The sequence below is a fragment of the Tursiops truncatus genome, chromosome 6 (assembly GCF_011762595.2).
Source record: "Tursiops truncatus isolate mTurTru1 chromosome 6, mTurTru1.mat.Y, whole genome shotgun sequence".
NCBI classification, from domain to species: domain Eukaryota; kingdom Metazoa; phylum Chordata; class Mammalia; order Artiodactyla; family Delphinidae; genus Tursiops; species Tursiops truncatus.
Genome location: NC_047039.1, coordinates 80,543,438 through 80,569,256, shown reverse-complemented (window position 1 = coordinate 80,569,256; position 25,819 = coordinate 80,543,438). Strand labels below are relative to the sequence as shown.

At 47.2% G+C, this 25,819-nt stretch overlaps 1 protein-coding gene across 1 annotated transcript in view; it reads right to left on the bottom strand.

Annotated features, from left to right (window-relative positions):
- The window catches only part of FRMPD1 (FERM and PDZ domain containing 1), an 84,578-nt gene extending 59,181 nt beyond the window's left edge, over nucleotides 1–25,397 (bottom strand). Inside the window, exons 1-2 of the mRNA XM_019949125.3 lie at nucleotides 25,297–25,397; nucleotides 11,781–11,858 (exon numbers count right to left, since the gene is read on the bottom strand). The gene's annotated coding sequence lies outside the window, so the exon portion shown is untranslated. The remainder of the gene's footprint in view (nucleotides 1–11,780; nucleotides 11,859–25,296) is intronic.
- Nucleotides 25,398–25,819: the final 422 nt, after the last annotated feature.

The window sequence follows — 25,819 nt, the reverse complement described above, 5'->3', positions numbered from 1 at the left end:
TGGTGGCACAGTGGTTAAGAATCCGCCTGCCAATGCAGGGGACACGGGTTCAAGCCCTGGTCCAGGAAGATCCCACATGTCGCACAGCAACTAAGCCCATGTGCCACAACTACTGAGCCTGAGCTCTAGAGGTCGCAAGCCACAACTACTGAAGCCCACGCACCTAGAGCCCGAGCTCCGCAACAAGAGAAGCCACCGCAATGAGAAGCCCGCGCACCGCAGCAAAGAGTAGCCCCCGCTTGCCTCAACTAGAGAAAGCTGCGCGCAGCCACGAAGATCCAATGCAGCCAAAAAATAAATAGTTTATTTCTTAAAAATTATTAAAAAAAAACTTCCTCCAAGTGGCCAAGGGGACCCAAGGCCCCATCTTCCTCCTATCATATTCTTTCTCTTCCAATGCTTCTCTGTCCCTCAAAAAAGCCCTAGGTGGCCACTCCTGTACATTTGTTCATGATATCCTCACTTTCTGAGACTTATTCAAATCCTATCTAATCTTCAAAACCCAGCTCCAGCTCCACCACATCCAGGGTGGGTTCCTGCCTACCAGTCTACCATGAACCACGTGGTTCCCCAATCGCAGAGCTATTGTGTTGTGTCTTACCCTCCATGCAGCCCCTGACTTCCTTGTCTATGCTCTTGTCTTGTGTTTCCTAACTTCATATGGATTCAGATCTTGTTTTTTGCCCCCTAGTTAGTGAACTCCTTGAGAGCAGGAGAAAGGCACCCTATTTCTTCACAATCCCTGCAGGGTCCGGCAGAATGCCTTGAGCTCAACCAACATTTGTTAAATTAATAATGCAGGTTATAGATGTCTGAAATGCTACGGTAGGCTCGGAACACTAGAACAATAAGCAGTTTCAATTCTTGAAGTTCTAGGCCAAAAGAAAAAGTTATTTGCAAATATTTTAGGGAAACGCATATTTACGTTTCTATGTCAACATTTGATGTTGCCTTGGTTCATTACAGTGATCATAGCTCAGTGAGAGAGAATGGGCTGCTTCTCACACCTGCATTAATTTTCTAAAAGGAGGGAACTTCCCTGGTGGGCCAGTGGGTAAGACTCTGCACTCCCAACGCAGGGGGCCCGGGTTCGATCCCTGGTCGGGGAACTAGATCCCACATGCATGCCACAACTAAGGAGTCCGCATGCCGCAACAAAGATCCCGCGTGCCACAACTAAGACCCGGTGCAGCCAAAATAAATAAAATTTTCTAAAAGGAATTCGGATTAAGATGATGCTTTATCAGAAAAATGACAGGTCTGAGAAAGTGTGAAAGGCAGGGGGACCATGTCAGCAACTGTCAGACTACCACACCTGTAACATGCACAGTCTGCATAAAAAGATTCTATAGTACAGCGCCTCCTACTTTACCTTCAGCCTAAACGATAATATTCATCAAATCACAGGTCTGATCATGCCAGATATGGGTTTCTTCCTGACACACATTAAAGGAAATATACAACTATTTAAAGAAAAATGTTTGTTCCTGTATCACCTAAAACCATCTTGGGTTCCATGTGGTACAAAAACAAGCCTTTGGAAAACAAGGGTTCAAGGCATCACCATGTCACCCAGATTTCACATCTGCCTAACAGGATTAGACGTCTCTCAGAAAGGGCATAGCCTCTTATCTAGGTCAGTGCAGATGGCCTCTGCACGGCCCTCTGGGAGCGACAGGGTGGCAGCAGGAACAGTCAGCACGATGGGGCCCCAGGCTGTGCCTTTCTCTTGCTATAGATCTAAGGGCCCCAGGACCCGGGAGACTGGAAACTGGTCACACAAGTCATCTACTTTATCAGATGGACAGTGAGCCCTGGAAAGAACGTGGGAAAAAGCTGCCACCAACAATAACACTATCTGCAAGGCCTTACCTCACCACGGCTATGCTTGAAGGGGCCCTGTAGCAAGCCCCAAAGGTGGATGGCAAAAGGACATTGCTGAGTTGGCTGTAGCTGCCAAGGCTCTTGGTCCACCCTGGGCAGGAACAGAAGCACTTCAGGGAGACAGAACACCTGCAGTCAGCCCCATCAGCAGGACACATGACCCAAGTCAAGTACATTCCCTCTCTGAGTTTCAATTTTCCTACCAGTAAACTTAAGGGTCAAGCATGGATGTACCTTGAAAACATTGTACTAAGTGAAAGGAGCCAGTCACCGAGGACATACATGTTATATGATCCCATGCATATGAAAGTCCAGAAGAGGCAAATCTAGAGTGACAGAAAGGAAGTAGTGCTTGCTTAGGTCAGGGGACTTCGGGAAAGAGGAGTGTAGCAAAATAGACAAAACTGACTACCCTCATGAAGCTTATATTCTAGTGGAGGCTCCCACTAGACAAGAAATGACAAACATGATAAAGGAAATTAATTAAGGATGTTAAAAACTGGTAAGTGCTAGGGAGAAAAAAGAGAATTAGATTATCAGTGTCGTGGAGCTGGAAGTCAGGGGTCGGGCCAAAGTTTGTTCACTTTTTGAGATCCCCGTATGGGTTCTCCCATTCATATCTCCAGAAGGCCACAGAGTTCCTCTCTTTCTTTCCAATTCTCTAAGTCAAATCTCTAGTCAAGCCCTTAGCTGTGACATACACGGACAGACATCATCTTGGCTCCTGTTTCCCTTTCGTCCTGAGTCAAGGCTAGCATCCACACATTCAGTCAGGAAACACTCACTGATCAGCAGCAATGTGCCAGGTACAGGGGCTGAGGGGGACACTGAGACAAGTGAGCACAGTTCTCACCCTCAGGGAGTTTGTAATTCACTGGGGGAATCAGAGCTATAAACACCTAATTGTAATCCAGAGCAGAATGGAAGTAATGATCTGCTGGAGAGACATGAGCAAAGTTTGTGAGTGTTTTGCAACGTCCTCTGCAGTTTTCAAAAATGTCTCATGGGCATGGAGATCTCATGTGGTGGTCACATCCTCATCCTCTCCTTCTGTGCTTTGACAGTACTGCTGGGCTCAAGGCTCTTCCCCAGAGACCTCTCATGTCAAGTGCACAGGCCTGGACATGACCTGGGTTCCAATCCCAACTCTCACTAACTTGTGCATCTTTGGACAAGTACCTTAGCCTCCCTGAACCTGTCATCTGTGAAGTGGACTGACTTCACCTACCTCACAGTAAATTAGATAATATAATTATCTAATTATATAGTACAGGGGCTTGGGGGAGGAGGGAATAGGGTATGTTTGTTTGATGGGTACAGGATTTCCTTTTGAGGTGATGAAAAAATTCAGGAACAAGATAGTTGTAATGGTAGCACAACATCGTGAATATACTTAATGCCACTGAACTGTGCACTTTAAAGTGATTTTTTAAAGGTAAATTTTATGTTCTGTGTATTTTGCCATACACGCACAAAAGAATATGTGACCAACCATTTCAAATACAGTCAAGACAGCCAAAAGGTCCATCCTGAAAAGGGGCCTTGGGGATTGGGACCTTCATGATAATACGTTTTCCCTGGGGCTACCTGCTGCTACACAGGTGCACAAAGCATCCAGGTGCTGGACCAGAAGCCCATTAGGGCGTTTCCATCTCAGAGGTCGCAAGATCCTGAAGCTTTTCGTACCCCCTTTACATTCAACATGAAGTTCTTTCCCTCTCCATAGACTTGTTGGTTATTACAAATGCTCTGAACCTGTGAAGAAAAATTCTCTTGACAACCATTTGGGTATCATTTAACAAAATTGTGGAATGTAGACTCAAAGGCTAGACTTGTTTTTCTTACTATCAAATGAGTCATCAAAAGTCATTACATGCCAACTCATTTCAATATCCTCTGGGCACGTTTGGAACCACAGGCACCAAAAACAAAACTCACAGCAATTAGAGTACTTGGGAAGTTCAGAATGAAGACTCCCAGAGTGGCTCAAATGAAGCAGCTTGCCAGCCTGGTGGACTGAGATGTGACTCTATGTGTCTGGGTCTGGGGAAGGAAGGCAGGATTCCAAATCTATCAAGCTAAAAAAAAAACACAATAACAACCACAACTATAGCACAAAAAACTAAGAATGGCTTCCAAAGCTGGGCCTAAGACATGCCTGCCGCATGACCTGTTACATCAGGCTCTGTCCTGGCCAGAGAGATCTTGAGGTCTTCTTTAAAAGTCTTCACCCTTCCCACAGACTTGGCACTGGGGGCTTGTGGGCCCCCATGTCTCTGCATTTCTCAAGCCTAGTCTCTGCAACCATCTCAAGCCAAGGGATTTGGTCCAAAAATCAATGCTTTTCATTCAATTCATATCTAGCACCCTCTTTTCTGCTGGGCCCAGTGCTGGGTGTGGTAGAGGAGGTTGAGGTTAGCCAGACACAGCCCCTGCCCTTGGAGAGTGCATTGTGTTATGGAGAGGATAAGACACCTAGATAAACAACTCACATAACAATGTGAGGCAGAGCCTGGGGCCCATGAGAAAGGGATGTCTAAAACGCTCCAGGGAGTCTACAAAAGGGCTCCTACCAACCCGAGTGGCAGTGTGTGTCTTGCTCATTTCTGCATGGGGCTTGGGAACAGCTGATAGCTGTCAGACAGCCAAGAATGCCAGGTGCCGCCTGCCAATCAGGACCCTGTACAAGGGTTCAAGCCAACAGGCCACTCTGGCCGTCTTAATTAAGCCTTGATTAAGCATTCTGCCCATAAACCTCGTCTCCCTCCTGTAGAATTGCCCGGTTTACAGCAAACGATTCAGGGAATCGGGTCAGCTGTTCGGAGACGGCAGCCATTAGGAGCGGTGCCGACAACTGTGAACAGATGCCAACTCGAGCCAGAGATCAGTGAAGACGGCAGGGCCCAGAAACCCAGAAACTCAGCCCTGATTAAGCTTTCTGCCTCTGTCCCTGAACTCAGTATAGAAAAGGGCCCAGTATGGGCCACTCCACTTTATTTTACTTATTTAGTTAACATCTTTATTGGAGTATAATTGCTTTACAATGGTGTGTTAGTTTCTGCTTTATAACAAAGTGAATCAGTTATACATGTACATATATCCCCATATCTCTTCCCTCTTGCGTCTCCCTCCCTCCCGCCCTCCCTATCCCACCCCTCTAGGTGGTCACAAAGCACCATGGGCCACTCCACTTTAAAAGGACAGAGGGACTATCCTGGCTGGGAGTTTTTCCTGAGGGGAGAAGAAAAAGGCCATGCAAACAAGATGTTCAGTGAGACACTATCTCTAAACAAGAAAAACAAAACAGCTGACAACAGAGAGTGGGTAAGTTACAGCACATCCTCTTTCTTGATTCCTTAAGAAATGCTAACCAGAAGCCGTATAACATTCCAGGAAAAGCAACTGTTTTAATGTAAGGTGTAAACCATGGGCTACAAAGTCATATCTGTGCTCTGGGTACAGCTGTAAAGGTGATGCTGGGCAGATGCAGGCAGGAGACATAAAACAGCAAGTTTGATCTGATGGGTGATGGGTTTGGGCTGTAAATTTATTCCATTTTTATTTGAATTCCCATTATTATTGTTTGCACACAATGATACCTCTTTTTAGGATCAGAGAGACGATTTCTGAGAAGAGAAGCAAAGCTCTGGGGAGTGGCAACGTGGCAAGCGAATGCAACCAGCCTGAGCGTCAGCAGGGACACGCCTCATTCTGCCCCCATGCTGCCCCCATGTGACCTTCAGCAAGCCCCTTCTCCTTCCAGGACCTCCATTTCCACCTCTAGATCTAGGAGGATTCCAAGGCACCTGCCACCTCTGATTCCATGATTCTCGCTGGCAGAGAGGTCAGAGGTCTAAACTACTCCCATGTGACAGACACTAACCCGCCCACACTGGGGCACCTCTGTGGCATGGACAACATGGGCACCACTAAACCCCCCACTACCCCAGCTTCCCAAGCCCAGAACCCTGGCATCCATCTGAGAGTCTCTGTACCCTCTCTCCAAATCCAGCCACTCTACAACTCCTGTTAATGTGACCTCCTAATTACCTCTCAAGTCTCTGCCTCTTTCCATTCCCACCACCATCGCGCATGCTCAGGCTAGCATGCTCTCCTATGTGGATCACACGCATGTGGTCTCCCTTCTTCAGTGTTGCTCTCCTTCCAATCCATTTTCCAGACCACAGAGCAATCTCTTTAAGATGTAAATATGCCCTTGTCATTTCCCTGCATAAAACTCTATGTCACCCCATACCTTTCAGAATTATTTGCTAGGATCTATCATGTGAGCTCTGGAGTCAGCCCTCCTGGGCTCATACTGCAGCTCTGTCACTTACTAGGTCTGTGACTATGGGCAAGTTACCACTTGGTGCCTCAGTTTCCCCACTGGTAAAATGCAGATAACAATAGTACCTCCCTTACAAGACTGTTGTCAGGATTAGTTAATGCATGCAAGCGGCTTAGAACAGTGCCTGGCGTATGATAAGGAGTCCATAAATGGTAGCTGCTGTTTTTATAGATTCGTAATTTTTAGAGACCTTCAAAGCCCTACCTGTTCAGGTCCCACTCAGCACTCCAGCCTGTTTGCTTTCCTCTGTCTCACTGCTCTCCACCTCCCAGGGAGTCCAGCCCTACCAAACCTCTCCCATGTTTGCTCTTGTGGCTGAATCTTTGCACATGCCATTTCATTGCCAGGTACCCTCTTCCCACTCCTGGCTTGTCTGATTGATTTTTTTTTAACAGCTTTATTGAGATATAATTCACATACCATAAAATTCACCCACTTGAAGTGTACAAGTCAGTAGTTTTGGTATATTCAGGTCACCCCCATTTTCCCCTCAACAATCCCTTCCCAGCCCTAGGCAACCACTGGTCTACCCAAGTTGAGTTTTAGGTCTTAGCTTATATCCTACTTGTTAAGTTTTCTCTGACCTCCAACTCTGGGTTGGGTGCTTCCATATATCTATAGTTTTTCTCTCTCAGAACTATGTATATATATGTCCCCTGCTAGACTATAAGCTCCATGTCAGCAATGACCATGGTTGTCTGAGTCACTGCGACTCTTCGGTGTTTAAGAGATGTTCAGTAAATATTGGCTGAATGACTGAAACCAATGGTGCTGACTAGCCAAAGCCCCAGCCTTATAAAGATAGCCCTACTGAAAAAAATCAACAACAGAGTCTTCTCAATAAGTACAAATACTAGAAGTAACAGCACATTAAAAAATTTATGACATTCAAGTTTCCTACAACTATTCCTACTAGAGCCACCATTGGAATAAGGCAGATCCTTGTAAAATGAGTTTGATTCAGGTGCATTAACAAAGTAAGGCCATGAATGAGAGGGAAACTGCTTTAGAGGCTGAGTAAGAAGAAGCAAGATCCACATTTTAGGAATTCGGTATTTATACATTTTATGTGACCTGGCATTACTGGGTCATTACTGAGTAATATTAATACAAATACTTTTTGTTAAAAAGAAAATGTTAAGAAAGAAAACAGGACTTCCCTAGTGGTGCAGTGGTTAAGAATCCGCCTGCCAATGCAGGGGACACGGGTTCAAGTCCTGGTCTGGGAAGATCCCACATGCCGCGGAGCAACGAAGCCCGTACACCACAACTACTGAGCCTGCGCTCTAGAGTCCGCGAGCCACAACTACTGAGCCCGCGTGCCACAGCTACTGAAGCCCACGCACATAGAGCCCATGCTCTGCAACAAGACAAGCCACCACAATGAGAAGCCCACATACCACAACGAAGAGTAGCCCCCGCTCAGCCCCCGCAACTAGAGAGCTCGTGCGCAGCAATGAAGACCCAATGCAGCCAATAAATAAATTAATTAATTAATTTTAAAAAGAAAGAAAGAAAACAAAGAAGTAAGAAAGGAGTTCTGGAAGTTCTCTATAAAGCTACTCTGTTAAGCAATTTCTATTTTCTTGCAGATTCCTCATTATAAAATCAGAGCTGTGTTCCCCTGGACAATAATCTATGCCCTGGGAGCTTATTTCAAAATCCAGTGAGTAGGGCTTCCCTGGTGGCGCAGTGGTTGAGAGTCCGCCTGCCGACACAGGGGACACGGTTCGTGCCCCGGTCCAGGAGGATCCCACATGCCGCAGAGCGGCTGGGCCCATGAGCCATGGCCGCTGAACCTGTGTGTCTGGAGCCTGTGCTCCGCAACGGGAGAGGCCGCAACAGTGAGAGGCCCGCGTACTGCAAACACACACACACACACACACACACACACACACAAATCCAGTGACTATCATAAGAAAAGCAATTACTTCCTAAATAAACATTGAGATGATTTTTCCAATATATCACCATACTGCTGTAAAATAGTTACAGAATAAAAACAAAAGCCTCCCCTACTCCCTCTCACACATTTCAATCTACTTCATACACTGATGGCAGATTAGACTTCCTAAAAGCACAGCTCCCGTCATGCCTTGCCCTCATTCAAAACCCTTCAATGGCTCCCCATTGCCTTCAGGATAAAGAACAAACTCCTAAGTGGGTGTTTGAAGATCCTCCTCCTTTTGGCACTGACCTACTTATGTAGCCTCATTTCCTCCTAGTCACCTTCACATAACCCCTGATGCAGACAAAAATGCACTGACAGCCCTTTCCATGCCTTTATCTTTTTTCTACCTCTGCCTAGAATGTTCTTTACCCACCCCCAAACTCCCCATGTCAAACGCCTATCTCCTTTTAAGACTCTCTCAAATGCTACCTCCTCCATGACGTCCCCCGTGATGTCCTCCTCCATAACACACGCTCTCTACCACCTCTATGCTTCCACAACCCTTTTACTGGAGATGATTCTCATGTATTTATCAATGGCCGACATATTACAGTTATATCTGAACATAGTCTCTACTTCCTGATAAACTATAAATTCGAATACATTTTCCCCTCACACTTACCACATGCCATGCAAATAGAAGGTACTAAGATATTTGTTGAATGAATGAATAAAATAACAAATTATAGAAAACACAGCACAATATGGTCAACAGTAGTCTAGTTTATCACTGTCCTTAGAGAGGCAGCAAGTCTTGAAACTTAAGAAATATACCTCAGTGGTTGGGACATTTTGTCTATCTACAAACCTGCTGCTATTGAAATCCCCTATTTACTTTCATTATTTGCCCACAGATATTTCACTCCTGCTAGATGTGTGTGTGTGTGTGTGTGTGTGTGTGTGTGTGTTTTGTGATGATGAAAGGAAGCAGAATGAAGAAAGGGAATTATTATTAAAAACTGGCAACAGAGAAGCTCCTTCTTCGGTGAAGAAAACTCAAAATCTACAAAAGAGCCAAAGTGTGTCATTGCACTGGCTGTCAAACGTGGTGGGCGGGGGTGAGGTATGATTTAAGTCCTGTCAGGCAGTGGTTCTCTGACTTAGTGCTGAGTACAGGATCACCTGCAGGGCTTGTTAAAAGACAGATGGGTCCCACCCCCACAGTTTCTGTGTCTGTAGGTCTGAGGGGTGGGGCTGAGATTCTGCATTTCTAACAAGCTCCAGGTAATGCTGAAAGGGACCACACTCTAAGGATCACCCATGCAGACTGGAAAATGAATCAAAGGATTTAGGGGAGGAGGATCCTCTGTGGCACATGGCACAGGCATTCCTAAAGTTAGAAAATTCATCTTTAACTAGATTGAAACACACGGAAAAATTAAGTTGGAGAGTGATTTTTTTTTCCTTCTCACTTGTAATTCAGAAGCTAAATTCTACAGGATAAACTAGAGAGTTTTGGAGAAGGGAGTCAGGAGACCTGGGTTCAAGTCCTGACTCTGTCACTAGCTAGCTGTCTAAGCAAAGACCACTCATTACCTTCTCAGGACATCACTGCACCATGTGAAACACCCCAAAATCTCCAGTGTCAGGTTTTACATCCTATGATTTCACAATTTTGAAAAACTGTTGGCAGTTTAGTTCCAAAAGTGTTTAATGATTATCCCATCTATATATGAAACGATTAAAGACACTGCCATTTCAAAACATAAAACATCAGAAATAATTACCAATTAAATTTGAGAAGAACCTATACCAAATAAAGTACAATTATGAAGACTGAACGAACTTTTACTTAAATAGCTTTCATGTATAATAATAAGTGCTCAAGAACAAATATGCCATAAAAATAGATTAAAAATATATAGTAAAGATATTACAATAAAAAAAAAAAAAACATTCCCTTCCTGAGAACAGACTAGAGAAAATAGGACAGGTTACAGAATGAGAAAACATCAACTCACCAGTCGAGCAGAGGTAAAGCAAGTCCTCCAAGGAAAGAAATCGGCCCCTCTTCCCAATGCTGGCACCTCCCTCCCGTCCCAGGACACTGCTCCTGGGCCTCCCAGCACACAGTTATTTTTAAAGATAAAAGGCCACATTCCCAAGATTGTGGCCACAAGAATGTGAATATCAAATGACCTTCCCAAAGCTCGTCAATGAGCCGGAGTAAAACAGATCGCTGGGCCATGTGGGCAAAGTTGGATGGTTCTCTGTGGCACGGGTCCCACTTATCTGCTGATACTGTGCAGCTGCAGCTATGCCCTCAACATGAGTCTGGCCTCTCTCCTTTCAGCTCAACAGGCCCAGAAGCCCTCCAGATGCCATCGTCATCCTCAAGACCTTAGCCACTTGAGCTGGCTGAGAGAGGAAACCCTAGAGGTTCTTGAATAGCAAACTGGCCTCTGTGCCAAGGGCGACACAGAAGGTGACGCCCAAGGTCTCATGAGGCGTCTATTGGATGGCTGCAGAGTTTATTCTGTGCCTGGTCTCTCACTGTTTCTGCCCAGCTGTCTTCTGTTCAACTTAATAGCAACAGCATTAAGTCGATAAGTCTCACAGCATCCCAGGGAGGCAGGTCACCCTCAAGCACATTATCCCCCCTTAACAGACGGGGAAATGACGTCACAGGAAGATTAAATAACCTGCCCAGTCTCAACAGCCTGCCACAGGTGGAGCACGAGACGATCCCAGCCCCCGTGCCAGCTCATGAACAGAGATGCTCTGGATGAAGACCTCTGAAGTTCTAGGGTCCCGGGCAGTGTGGATGATTTGCACAACAGAGGTCAAGAAAGAAATAAGCACAGAGGTAACCTTAAAACCACTCCAATTAGAAGGCCATGAGAGAAGAGTGATTTTTAATACACAAGTATTAGCTGAAAGATGGTGTGAGTGTGGGTGCAGGAAGAGGACAGAACAGGCCTGTAGGCAGCAAGGGGCCTCAGTGGTTAGGATCAAAGGAGGGGTCAGGCCAAGGAGGGTTCTATCAATGACCTCTGTCCTCTGTACCCCACAGGGCCCTGCACAAACTGGTGAACTCCGGCCTGAAATTATGCCCATTTCGTTCCTCCATACAAGTACTTGTACATCTAACATGGGCAAGTCACTGAGAGAGACAGAAAGATGAAATGGACCATCTCTGCAGTCAAGAAGCTAGAAATGTCATTAAGGAGCGTACATAAATTACTAAAATACAGAGTAAAAATTAGTAAGGACCACAACAGAGAGGCTGGTAGAATGCCTGGGTTTGATGGTGGGAGGTCACATCCACCTGTGGATACAGTAGGATGCTATCAGGGCAGGCTTAGTGGACAAGGTGAGCAGGCTGCGAAGCATAGGAGAGTGAGGCTTGCAGGGGTGGCCAGAAGGGCACTGGGGACAGTGGCTGGAGAAGGGCAACGAGAGTGCATAGAAGGGAAATGGCACAGGGTTATCCTGGAGACCAGCTCAGGAAGAGGGATGTGTGGGACAAAGGGTATGCGAAGTAGGGTTGAGGGATTTAGGGTAGTCTTGGCAGGTAGAAGCCATCTCACCGAAGGCCTTAAGTGTGGGATTAAGGAGGTTAAATTTCACTGCTAGCCGTAGTGCTCAGCACTGTACCTTGCTCACAGTAGGCACTCAAATGTTGGTGGAACAAAATGCAGGAAGGCAATTTAATCCATGGAAGATGCAGGATAACTGTGAAAGAAGATGCCAAAAAAAGATGCTTCAACTTTTAAAATCAACTGATATCTAGTCAGGACAACTCCTAAGTTTAACTAAAATATATGCTATATTCTGCCCCAAATGGAGCCCACAGTACCTGCCATCAGCTTCTCACTCAAGAACACTATGAAAATTAATGATGAGGTAATGTTTGTGAAATGCTCCAAGCTCTTTGGAGATGTGTGGCAAAAGGCATCACTAAAATTAATATTTAAAGAGATTCTACCCAGCTCTGATCTCTTTTTCTGCAGACTAATGTTACGTCCACAGGATAAGGTGATGCCAGATTGGCCTCTAAATAAACCTTCCCAACAGACAGCACCCAACACAGATGCCTCCTCCTGAGTCCCTTACATGTGGCTGATGGCGCCCATGATCACAACAAGGCAAAGGTGGTTTCCGACTTGGTTATCTGGGGTTATCCAGGGTTATCCAAGGATAAGGGGGCAAAACATTCAAAAGGCGGTCTTTCTTGGGACCCCATTTTTTAAGCATGAGAGAGAGTCTAGTGAAGACTTCAAGGGGGATCATTTTAGCAAAACCCACATCTAAGCCAGTTAGCATTTTTAGATCTAAAGCAGTGCCCAGGAAAGGAAGGAATAAGAATAGCTCCCTGGGCTCAATTACAAATGGAGTGGAAACAATAATTTCAAAAGTTCAAGGGGAAAAAAAATCAATCTATTTCCTTCCCCCAAAGCTTTCACTTCTATAAATACACTCACATAAATGGACCTAAGACCACTCTTCCTTATGAAAACACTACCTGTCTGGAATTTGCAAAATAAACGATCTGCCCGTCTTGCTTTCAACCCACTGAAGTTCAGACAATGCTCTCCAAAAGCTTCTCTTTTCTTCTTACATAACATTCATTTTCCCCCTCTGATAATTAAAGTGATATGTGTGTCTGGTAGAAAATTTTGAAATTTTTCTTGTTTCGAAAGAAGAAAATAAAAATTGTCCACTATAATCTACAAGTTGCTAATTACCCTTCTGGCCTTTTTGTGTGAAAAGACACATTTCTGACATAATTGGGAATTTACTGTATATACTGGTTTATAGCCTGATTTTCCTCTTAGAAAAATATGCTATAAACATTTGCATGTCTCTATTATTCTACAGCATTATTTTTTATGTCCTGTAGAGAGGAGTGTCATTTGTAAAGCTAATCCTCTACTGCTGGACATTTGGTTTATCTTGTCAGTGTCTGTATTACAAATAATGTTGAGATAAATATCTTTGCATAATACATCTTCAGTTATTCTCTTAGGATAAATTCCCAGGAGTGGCACTGCTGGGTGAAAGCCTGCTCAGGTTTGTAAGGCTTCAGATGCAGTCAGATTGCCCTCCAGAAAGGTTATCCCAGGCTCACTCCCCAGCAGTAGGAGAGCTACTTCCTGCAGTTGCTCACTGATCCCTCATTTAGTAGATTTATGAAGGGGGTGTTGCTGCTTTTATTTGCAGTCCCTTGACAGGCAAATTTTTCTCCAAATTTTTGTGTCTACAGTATTTTTGCAGAGTTTTTTTTTTTTTTTTTTTTTTTTTTAACTGTGTGCTTCTATTCATCAGAAAGCCAACGTTCTATTCCCTCTTCCAAAGAGTACTTTTTCTGCCACTCCACCTCCAAGGGCAGCCCCAGGGTCTCCCTGCTCAGCACCTGCCACCCACATTTTCACCTTGGTGCCCTTCACTCCTTTCTCAACAAACATTTTACAGTTCCAGCATTAAGTCAGACTAAGAACCCAATAATCAGTCATTTATTCACTTATCCATCTATTCACCTGCTGTCTCTTGGGGGTCTGTAATGCTCTAGGCACCGAAGTATAAACAGAACACTATGAGAAACCAGGAGAGGGAAAGCCAATGAGGCCCAGAAAGCATTAGTATACTGAATTGAAAGGTAACTCATAGTTTTGCTGGTAGGAGAGGGGAAAGACCAGCCTAGGCAAAAGGAACGGCATGAGCAAAGGTCCTGAGGCATGCTAAAGCATCATGTGTTGAAGGAATATTTTCATTATTAAGGCATGAGAATGAGGGGCTGAGGATGAGACTGAAAAGTTAGCTCCTTATGTATAGCTGATTCACTTTGTTATAAAGCAGAAACTAACACACCATTGTAAAGCAATTATACTCCAATAAAGATGTTAAAAAAAAAAAAGAAAAGAAAAGTTAGCTCCTGCTGAATTCACCTGCTGAACTGCTCTCTTCCCTGCATCTCAACTCTGCTTGTACTCCCTGGCCCATCTCCAATGCAGACAGACTCCTCCAAAAGCCTTCTTGAGAAGCATCCCCACCATCCATTTCTCCACACCTCTCTGCTTGGGACAGGAATCCTGGCCCTCACACCAATCTCCTCAGCAACCACCAACGAATAGATGGCTCTGTTCACTGATTCCTGAGTGTAAGACTTATCAGTCCAGCTAGAAATAAACCTCTGGATAGTAATACATTCTCTTGTATCCCTAGCTTTTCACCATGGGGCTTAACTTATAATTGGCAATCAATATAAGCCTATAGAGTCTAACCAAATTAAATTGGGCAGAATAAATACAAAAGAAGGGATGAGAGTGCACATGTATGCATCTCACTATCATCCAGACAGCTGGGAAATGGAAATTGTCTTTGAAAATTAGCTTCTGAACACAATCATGGCAAAAGATGGATTGATTCTCTTCAGGCCTGTAATTCTGCATCTACCTAGACATTTCGCAGGCACACAAACAGTACTTGTTAAACGATGCTGCATATCTTAGAAGCTTCTGTGCATAAAGGTCAATATATTCTGGAGATTTGGATTCTTTTTTTTTGCAGGGAGGTAGGAGGAGAAGAGAGAAAAGAAGGCCCCTACTATATGCCATCTCTGCTAGGATTTTCCATACTGATAATTCCCATTCAAAGTGAAAATCCTAATGCCACCTGGGAGGAACTAGTCTCCATCATTCATGCAGGCAACATTTCTAGCTAAGTCTTCCCTGAGGGCAAAGAGCCCATACATCCAGTGGCTGGTCTCTCCCTGTTCTGGTTCATATCCTCCCAGCTCTGAATTCACCTATAGCATTCACCACACTGCTTTGCTTGTTTGTCCCCACGCTGGGCCATGACCTCTACAAGGCTGATGACTTTTTTTCCAGCCCTGTGCACCCTGAGGCCTAGAACATCACCCTCCACTCAGTGGATGATCAATCTCTGTTGTGGAATTAAATGTCATGCCAGGGCTGGAAAGGACTGTAGAAATAACTCAGTCCGCATATAGGAAGCGGAGGCCCAGACAGGGGACACAGCCTCTCAGATACACCGAGAGCTGGTGGTAATTGGCAGGTGGAAGAGAGAAAGAAATCAAAGATATTAGCAATGCTTGAGAAATTGGGAGCCTGAGGGGTTTGATGGAACTTGGGAAGGATGACAACATGGGGGAAAACTAAGTTTAGTTTTGGACAGCCTCTAACACACAGAACAAGTTTTCTCTCTCTTCTCCGTGACAGCCCTTCAGATAATATAAAAAGGAAATTAACATGTATTGAATAGTTACCTCTTGCAGGTGGAAAACAGCAATCCTGTCCTCCCTGTGTAAGGTTAACACTCACAGATAATCAATTACATAAACAAGTAAATAATGTGCCTCAGGTCACATAGCTAGTAAACCCAGGTCTGACAGAGTCAAAAGCCCAGGTGCTTTCTCCTGCATCCCACTGCCTCTCTGACCCTAGTCCTGAGGCTACAGGGTACCAAAGAAGAGCCAGCTGGACAGAGAGAGGTCACAGGTGGCCTTGGCTATGTCCCAGGGTGACAGACAGCAGCTCCAGAGGCTGAATGTTAGGTCCGCAGCCTCCCCACCCTCTGAAAGGGCAGAGAGCGGGCACCACCCCTCGCTAGCACTTGGCTGACAGGCTAGACCCACTGCAGAAACAGGTATAAGATGGAGAAACACAGAGGCCCACATTTGCCCTTCACTCAGCTAGGATATCGCTGATGACTGTAAAAGCAATGAGGGCAGCTGGGAGCCAGATGCAAGTAAGGCAGTCGTCATAATCACAGTCCTTCATTTCATTAGTCAGTACTGTATGCCGGGCCTCTGCCCAGGACCCAGCCTCTTCTCAGTTCTGGATTGAACCAGGCCTAGTCCCTGCTTGGGAGAAACTCACGGTCAAGTGGGGCAGGTTACATGGAAACACCCCATGACCACACAGCCTGGGGAGTGTTATCGTGGAGGGATGACAGGGTGGGGGAAGGGAGCTCTCCCAGCCTGGAAGAAATTTCCCAGACAAAGCAGGACATTTTGATGTGGGGCTATTTCCAAGCAGCTACATTAAACAAGCCTTGTCAAAATGGGAAATCTTTGTTCTTTAAACCCAGTAAGCAAAATGAGAAGCAGAAATCTCTGAACTGATCCCCCTCCCCTGCCCTTAGGGCTCCGAGCAGTGCAGTGGAATATCTGCTTTACTAGATATTAAGGTCCCTTTCAAACCTGAGGTTCGTCCAGGTCAGGTCTGGTGGGGTGACCAGGAAGGGGGCAATCTAGGGCCCTGGTGGGGACACAACTGAGGGCAACTTTGGGTGGACTGCTCTATCCGCCTGTCCCCTTAGGGCTCAGTTCAAATGCCAATCCCTCCCGGAAGCCTTCCCGGATCTTACCTGAGGCATGGCCAGCCCTCTGCTGGGCTCCCATTAGTCTCTGTAACATGCAGCACCCTGCGCCACACTGACTTGCTGCAGGCCAGGCAGGGACCATCGGATTCATCTGTCTCTTCCCTCCTCCCCACCCACTCCTGTCCCCATCCCTGTGCAGGCCTTTCTTAGCAAAGCATATTGAACTGAATGGAGGAGCGGTCTAGGAGGATGCTCTGGGCAGTTGTGAGCCGGTAATCCCGGAGCAGCCCTGACAGCCACAAGCAGAGTCTGGAGCTGCTTGGTGCCAGATCCTCTCAGGTCACTCTCTTCGCTCTGCTTCCTCTCAGCTCCACCACCTGCTTCACCAGACCCAACACGCCCATTTGCCCTAGGCCTCTCTGGCACTCTGGAATGTCAAGTGCAAACAAAGTGGCACACACACTTTTTGGAGAAAAGCATATTTGATTGTGTATTGCATTTGGAGAGCTCATTAGCCAGCAGCAGATGGAAGACCCCACTTAAAGGACCATGAACTTCAGCTAGCTGAGGGGCAAGAAGATTACACTACAATGCACTTTCAGGGCTACAAAGCAGCATTTCCTCATCTCTTACAGAAAGAGATATGTACTTGGGCACTGAGAATATAAATAATTTCCCTCAAGTTCAATGAACCAATCTTGGACTAAATTAGAGGGGAAATGCAAGGACATTAAGTCTTCCTCTATACGTCCCTTCTCTACCCAGAGCACATTCACTGTGGGATCTCCCATAAGTCTAAGAACTGGTAATGAATATTTTAATAGGTACAGCTTCTCCTTCCCATTGACAAAAACTCCACTGACCAGCCAGAGCACGCTGGTGAAGATGAGGGTGTGGACCAGAAACACCTGCGTCTTCCTGGGCAGCCTAATCCCTGAGCCCCTCCCACATCTGTGGGGCAGGGATGATTAGAGCAGCCTCAGCACCCTCAGAGAAGCAGCCACGATGCTGCAGGAAGTAAGAGACGTGAAACATGCAGACTGAAGACCCAAGGCTGCCCCTGGAGAGCTGGGTCCAAATATGATTGAAAGAAAAGACAGTCACATAAGTAGAAAAAGGAGAGCCAAAGGCTGAATGGTGGCCCACTAAAAAAATATGTCCACACCCTAATCCCAGGAGCTGAAAATGTTACCTGATTTGGAAAAAGTGTCTTTGCAGATATAATTAAGGATCTTATCCTGGATTATTCAGGTGGGCCTTGAATCTAATGATGAGTGTCCTTATAAAAGTGAGGCAGGGCTTCCCTGGTGGCGCAGTGGTTGGGAGTCCGCCTGCCAATGCGGGGGACACGAGTTCGCACCCCGGTCTGGGAGGATCCCACGTGCCGCGGAGTGGCTGGGCCCGTGGGCCATGGCCGCTGGGCCTGCGCGTCCGGAGCCTGCGCTCTGCGACGGGAGAGGCCACAGCAGTGAGAGACCCGCGTACCGCAAAAAAAAAAAAAAAAAGTGAGGCAGAGGGAGATTTGACAGAAGAGAAGGAGACAATGTGACTAAGGAAGCAGAGACTGGAGTGATGCAGCCACAAGCCAAGAAATGCCAGCAGCTACCAGGAGCTGGAAGAGGCAAAGAAAGAATTCTTCCTTAGAGCCTCCAGAGGGAGTGTGGCCCTGCTGACACCTTGATTTCAGACTTCTGGTCTCCAGAACTGCGAGAGAATAGATGCCTGCTGCTTTAAGACAAGGTTGGGACGGTTTGTTCCAGCAGCCACAGGAAACGAACATAGCACCTTACAAGCAATGGGATTGATGAGGGATCTGAGTCCCAGAGAGGGGGCCGACTCACCCAGAGCCACTCTGCGTCAGACACTCGTCCGGGACACTCCTCCACGGCCCACCAGGTCTCTGTGACACTGACATGCACACAGGTCCCCAGTTGCCCAGTGTAGAGTCCAGAAGAGGAAGCTGAGAGAAAACTCTAGGGGGGCCCCCCAGGGGGCCTAACTGGTCTGCAGGCTGTGCTGATATAAGGACAGACTCTGAAGTCAGGCTCCTCAGACCCCACCTGCACAGCTGTGTCCAATTCTTAGCTCTGTCTTTTTCAGGGGATTGGATCAATTGGGGGCATTCTGACTGAAGAAGTGAAGACTCGGGGACCTAATCCCCGTGTCTGAATGTCCAAATGGCTAAAAAGCCTGTCATGGGGAAGAAGAAATAGATTTTTGTGTGGGGCTTCAAAGGGCAGAATCAAGGCCGATGGGACAGCCGTTGCCTGGAGGAAGAGCTTGATTCAGCATAATGAAGAACTTTCTAATAGTCAGAGCCAACTAACAAGGGACTAGGAATGCCTGGGGGATGGGCAGGTCCGAGCACAGAGGCTGGGTGTGCTAGGAAGATTCCTGCGCCAGACAAAGGCTGCACTTGATCTTCTCCAGAGTTGGCAACTTTGTTTGAAGGTCTATGCCTTTTGGCTAAAATATCCTGTGTGAATCTAGGTTTTCAGCATATAGACAGGGAATGCTCTCACTGAAACTTATGACACAGCTTTTTGTGAAGAACTAAGTACAGCAACTACCCAGGAATGAGCTCCAAAAAGAAATAATTCTTCCTGTTTCTATATTCAAAATGTCCCTCATCCCCAGGGAGGAAAGGAAGAGGAAAAGCATATACCTCCATACGGACATCACCTCTAAGCTGGCCAGGAGCCAACAGCACACTGGTACCAGAGGAGCCCTGGACAGCCTGGCCTTGATGTCCCTCTCCAGGGAAAACCAGAGAGAACACACACTCCAGCTACCAACTGAATTGCTTTCATAAGAACAAATCAATGGCACCCTCATCTTTATTTTGATAATTGCTCTTCCTTTTGCATCCTTCTGAATTCTACACGTGGAACAAAGTAAACAACAAAGCAGTAGCTCAGAAGCTTAACCACGTGATGCTTACACGTTAGCCTTGGAGAGGTTATTTGCAGGGATGGCAGTTGCTATTGTTGCCACTGGTTGTAACAGGTTCTAATCTATACCCTACATTCTGGATACTCAGAGAACAGGAAGTGCAGCATTTTGCATCTGCCTGCACATCTGTCTTCTCTTAAACTCTCAGAGAACTAAGCACTGTTGCAGCTGAATGAATTCCTCTGAAGCTCTTTCCATTCAGGATTTTGAAAGTTTGCCATGTTACCCTTTTACTGAAATGGTTGAGCTTCTCTGATCATTCGTCAAGAAAGGTCAAAAGAACACACTTTCATACTTTTAGATAAACCACCGTACCCATTTCTAGCTTGTAATTAGAGTTCTCTTTTTTTTTTTCCATAAGAACCAGTGTTAAGCGCACACATCATTTAGCAGCCAGCTTGTGAAATGATCGGAAGCCAGAAACATTTCTAACCACTGGCAAAAAGGTCTCCAAACATCAGGTGGGTCCCTGAAATTACTGTTTCACTTTAGTGAACATAAATGGCTACTACCCTTACTTCAATCGGCCAGGCACTAAATCAAACTTCCTATTGTCCATCAAGCAGATAGTTATTATTTTTTTTAATCCTCCCATTTGCAGAGCTGCATAATGTAATCTGTAGTTACCAAAACAAATTTAAGACTGCATTACCCTGCTTCCATGAATGTGTGGTAAGTCTGGTGTATATCTCTGACTATGGTAGAAGTACAGCTATAACAGCTGTGCATAAATCAGAATTTTATATACTGATTGGTATTAAGCATACAGGCATGTTTGGTATTTGAAAAGCTTTCCATACCCAATCTTTTTGGTATAGGGCAGAATCCTTCTACAATATGAACAATTATTACCAAGTCTGTCTAGCTTGAAGGTTCAAATTTTACATAGCATATTTATTAAAACAGGCCATCTTGAATAGCTAAACTCAAAACTCAGACTCATCTCTGAGGTTACATCAACTCTTCATCAAATGAAGGGCCTACCTTTCGAGGCACCTGAATGCCGCAAGTGAGTTCAGCCCCTCTGCATTAGCAGCATGTTTCTGGCCTGACTCAAACCATTTCAGAACTCAGGAAAATCACCAGCTTCTGTCACTCCAGTACAGCAAACGCATATCACTAGGGCTGGGCTCGGTGAGAAGGGCTGTGAGGTAGACGTAAGAAGGGTGTTATGCCCACCCTCCCAGGGAGTTCTCAAGGCCATGGCTCCCTACACAAGTGGCCGCACACAGAATCCTTCAAGGTTGACAGCGATGCTGCTCCATGAGAGGTACTAAGTGCAGAGGTGGGAGGTCAGGTGAAGATGAAGACCCTGGGACAAAGGGATCTGGAAGACAGTTCCCAGGGCAAATAGGATTTGAGCTGGACCTTCAGGCATGGGCACCACCACCATGGCTGAGGCATATGCTAGGCAGAGGGGCCAGATGGACGAGCAAAGCCCTGGAGACCTGGGGGGTGGGAGGGATTAAGTGCGGAGGACCAGGTGAGGGAGGAGGGGGACTGAGAGACAGGATGGAGACAGCCCATGGTGTCTGCCAGGCTGAGGACCCTGGACTTCATTCTCCATACACAAGGGACCCACTGAAGGCCTCTGGGCCACATGTTAGAAGAAACAAGCCTAACATTGAGAGAGAGAATGGAAAGAGAAGGACATGTTTGGGAGAGATTTTAGAAGTAAAAATGACAGGACTTGAGTGATTAGATTTCAAGGAGGAGGGATCAAGGGAGCGGGTAGGTCACAAATGACTATGCTCCCCTGCTGTGACGCTCCCAGCATGGAGTGGGAGGGGTATGCTGGCCATTGGGTATCCCACAGCGAGCGGGCAAGGCTAGCTTTGGTGGCACCATGGGCTCAGCCTCACTCAAGCTTCCCTTTGGCACATCAATGAGCATCTCCACGGGCACTGCTCTTCAGGGTTGCAGTGAGAGAGAGGGCGTGAGGGGAAAGGAGAAGAGGGGAGGGAGGAACAGAGAGTCAAGGAGGAGGGGGCAGGAAAGGGAAGGCAAGAGAGGGTTTTTTGTTTTTTTTTTTTGCGGTGAACTGTCAACAACTTTAATAGACTTGGATGGTGTCCACCAAAGCAGACCGACTTGGGGATCCCCGAGGGCTCCAGCTTCTGTAGTTCAGTGTGGCCAAAGTTCTCTTGGACCAGCTCCTGCCTTGCCTGCAGAACTGGGTCTACAGTGAAATGTCCCCAAAGCAGCAGCAGCTCACCACACCACTCAGGGCCTGATCCTGCAGGTGGGAGTGCTGTGGCTGGGTATTCCTCTTTTCAAAACTCCTAAAACATAGTTTTGTACTGAAGAGGCAGAGTACCTGCTCCAGAGTCTCCTCAATAACTGTGGGGATGACACCCACAGTTACAGGGCTGTACAGATAGCCCGCCTGGGCCTAGAACACACCAAGCCCTTTCAGGCCTCCAGGCCTTTGCATTGCTGTTCCCTCTGCCTGGAACAGACCTCCCCCAGCCCCCGGCTCATTCCCCTTAATTTAACTTTCAGTTGGTGCTTGCTACATACCTGGCTCTATTCTAAGTACTTTACATATAGCAACGCATTTAATCCTCATAGCAACCCTATCAGGTAGGGTTATTATCCCCAGTTTACAGATGAAGAAACTGAAGCCCAGAAGATTAAATAACCTGACCGTGGAATATATTTAGTTGTCGGAGGGGCCAGGATTCAAATCCAGGTGGTGTGGCCCTAGGGTCTGCATACTCATACGCAGAGTTACCCAGCCTCTTCCAGTGCTGGGCTACCCTCCCTCAGTTCTTGGCATGACTGGTTCCCTCTCTCTACCTCTCCATGGTTCAGATAGGCCTTCCCCGCCCACCCTCAAGTGGAGCACCCTCCCTTACCTTCTCTCACATTATGCTGCTTATTTCCTTCCCAGCCCTTTGCACCACCTGTAATTATTTATGTATTTACTTGTTTATTACGTTTCCCCAACTAGAATCTACACTCCAGGAATGCAGGGATCTTGCCTTTTGTTCCAGTGTATTCCTGGGGTACCTGGAATAATTCTCTGGCACAGAGTAGGTGTTCTATGAATAACTGTTGAATGAACAAATGAAGGACAGTACTGTGGATGCTACATGGTGCTACCCAGGGACGTAAGGTATTGCAATGTTGTTCTTTACCCCCCTGTCCTATTCTCCTTCCTTGGCTACTACAAATGCCCCTGCCTACACTAAGGCAGACAGGAGCGGCACCTAGTTTCCCAGTATACATGGATAAGGCTGATCTATTTATAACTGCGTCTAACTGTCAAATCCCCCAGACTGGGGTCCTTGAGCACTAATGATAAGCTTGTAGAGGCAGGGATTCCATCTTCCAATTAACCCCTCTGTGGCCTCCCACCACTTAACAGTATTTACAGGGCATTGGCTGCCGTTGATGTCAGTGTTTGGTCTGAGCACGCACCATATAACAAAAAGCCCCTGCCCCTTGAATCAAGAGGCATCTTGAATACAAATCACACTGTCACAGGAACTCCATCCTGGTGGTGAGGTTCTAAGTCAACACATATTGCTAAAACAAAAGTACTGTTTATATACTCCAACATTTATGGAGCTTGCCTGTGAACTTGCTAATAAGAGGAACTAACTTATCAAACACCCATTGTATGCAAACACTCTGTTAGACACTTTTATACCCTGTGATCTCATTTAACCCTGTGAGTTTGGAATTATTATTCTTCCCACTTTACAAATGAGAAAAGTGAGGCTCAGAGGTCCAACATCCCCAAACCAGTGTGGATTCCAGCCCAGGGTCAGAGCCTCCTGAACCTCTTTCCACTGTCCTCTGAAGTGTTCTGCCTTGTCTTGTGCTTCCACCAGACTCGCTCTTCTCCATCTGGGTCCTGTGCTTTCCTGCCTCCGTACCTTTGCTCATTCTAGTTCCGTGACCTAAGGTGGCCTTTCTGCTTTTCACCACCTGTTGAATCCTCTTCTTCCTTCCACCTTCCATGGTGCAGACTTCCCCAGTCTCCCCAGTTAGAATTCACCCCCCGTCAGTGTTCCCAGAGGTCCCAGGGTTTAGCTCCCAGAATGCCCTGTGGTTTAATCTTCTTTATTCCTCACTAAAATCTGAGCTCCTTGAGGGTAGAGCCTGTCAGTATTTTTCCTGTTTGTTTCCTCCTGAATAAGTTGAGAAAATTCTTGCTGAACCATTGAAGAATGAAGAGGGGAAAGACTGGTGACATTTGAATGCATCTGAGAGATCAAAGGCTCTGGACAAATTAGCTTCAACTATATAGTTCAGGAAAGGCAAACTTATGTGCCACAACTCTGCCATTTTCCTGCTCCAGTCACAAAACACTCTCACTAGTCCTCTGATTTCATAAAGCTTGAAACTTAAAACCAGGAAGTCTAGGAAGGAAATAAAATAATAAAATCACTTCCATAAGAATCATTTCATAGTAATGGATTTCACCCACACACTGGGCAGAAACTAACTGCAGCACAAGGGGGATAAGAGATTGGACAAAAGCACAAAGTTCACCTTCTAGGATGTCACAGTTAACTACCTTGTGTTTGTTCTGCTGTCGCTGCACCAGAATTCACCTGTCCTAGAAAATATGCACTTGCTAAACTGTTGGCCTCTCCAATCACTGCTATGTTGAACACCCACCAAAGGATGCCTGACCTGTAAGTTATTTTGATTCGTCTTGATTAGAAAACATCTCAGCCGTGGCTTTAGACTAGATATGAGGAGATGCTGGCCTCTGGGTCAGGACCTCTAGATCAGTGCATTACTTTTTCCCTCAAACAAGTATTTTGAGGTTTTTACTAAAATAACTGACTCACAAACAGAAATGCTTCCTGATCTATAAGCCACTTTGAAAACAAATCATTATGCCGTTGAATATTTTATGATGGGCCAAAGCACTGAAGGAGGCAAGGAGAGCATTCGCCAATCCTTACCATGTCTATTTCGGGATTCCCAAAGCAAACTGCAAATACCTCCTTTATTTTCTTAACGCCCATTTGCAAGTGCTAGGTGGATTCTTGGTGAAATATTGCCTCTGCGCAAACTGACTCCAAATTCAGAGACCCGGACATTTCACTTCTGCACGTTTACCGCGGATGTATCTCAATGATGATCTAGTGCACAATGCCTCCCCGCCCGCCCCATTTTATAGGTGGCAACAACCGGAAGGGGTACTTGCCCAAGGTTACCTAGTCAGTGGAGGGCAGAGGAGCCACCAGGAGACAGGGCCCCAACTCCAAGCCCTGGGAGCATCCTTTATTTCCAGAGGCTGACTCAAAACCCCTCCTGAAGCTCAGCCAAAGCTGCTGCAGATAAACGACGTGACCCCCGATACTGACTTCTGTAGGTCCCAACATTCCTCTCCACCCCCAAGGAGCTGTGGAGCTGAGACACTCAGGGGTGCCCCTCGACTCACAAAGTGGCAACACAGGCAGGGCGGTTCAGGTGATCGTCCCTGGCGAACCCCTCCCGGTCCAGGTGTAGCCGTCGATATCCGGCAGGGCAGGCTGGCCCGAGGTCACTCAGAAAGTTGGCTCTGGCCGTGGCCGCACCTGAACCCTGGTCTCCCACCTGCCGGTTTGCCGCTCTTTGCACTATACCATGCAGATCTCGAATCTTAAGCAATACATTGATGCTGTGTAAAGATTTAACCTTTGCAGGCCCTGAGCGAGACCGCGGACGCGCCCCGCGCCGGGAGTGGGGGCACGAGGACTAGAGGCGGGCGCGGGTCACCAGGGGCCGGAGGTGCAAGCGGAGCGCACGGCGGAGGGCGGCGCGGAGTAAGCCGCGGGGCAAGCAGTCTGCAGTTCCCGGAGGCGCAGGCCCGGGGCGTAGGGACCAGCAGTCCCCCCAAAACTTTGCGGCGCCGGGACCTCGCCCTTACCTGCAAGGAGGCGCCAGCCGCGCGGACGCGGACCTGGCGGACTTGACGCTCTCGGGCAGGGGCGGCCCCGCCCGGCGGCGGGCACGGACGCGGGCAAGGCTCAGCCAGCGGCTCGGCTCGGGTTCGGCTCGGGCTCCGCCTCCCGCGCCGCGGCTGCAGCCGGAGTGGGGGCGCACAGCCAGGCCGCGCCCGCCCGCGCCGTCTGGCCGCGGCAGGTGCTGAGGCTGCAGCTGCGAGGCCGACAGCTGCCTGCGCCGCGACCCTCGCCCCGGGGGAGGAGCCCCGCGCGCCGCCTCCGCGGGCCCGGGAGGTCCCGGCCCGCCGCAGTGGGCGGTCCCGCTCCCACCCGAGCCCTGCCTCCGCCGGCCTTCCCCAGCTCCCGCGTGGGCACGCAGCGTCCGCCGGTTACCCACCGGGAGACTGAGGCCGGGAGAGGAAAGGGCTCCTCAAGGCCACCCGGACCGGCGGCGGTGGCGCCAGAACAGGAACTCAGAAGAGTCCCAAGGAACGACCCCCCTTTCTC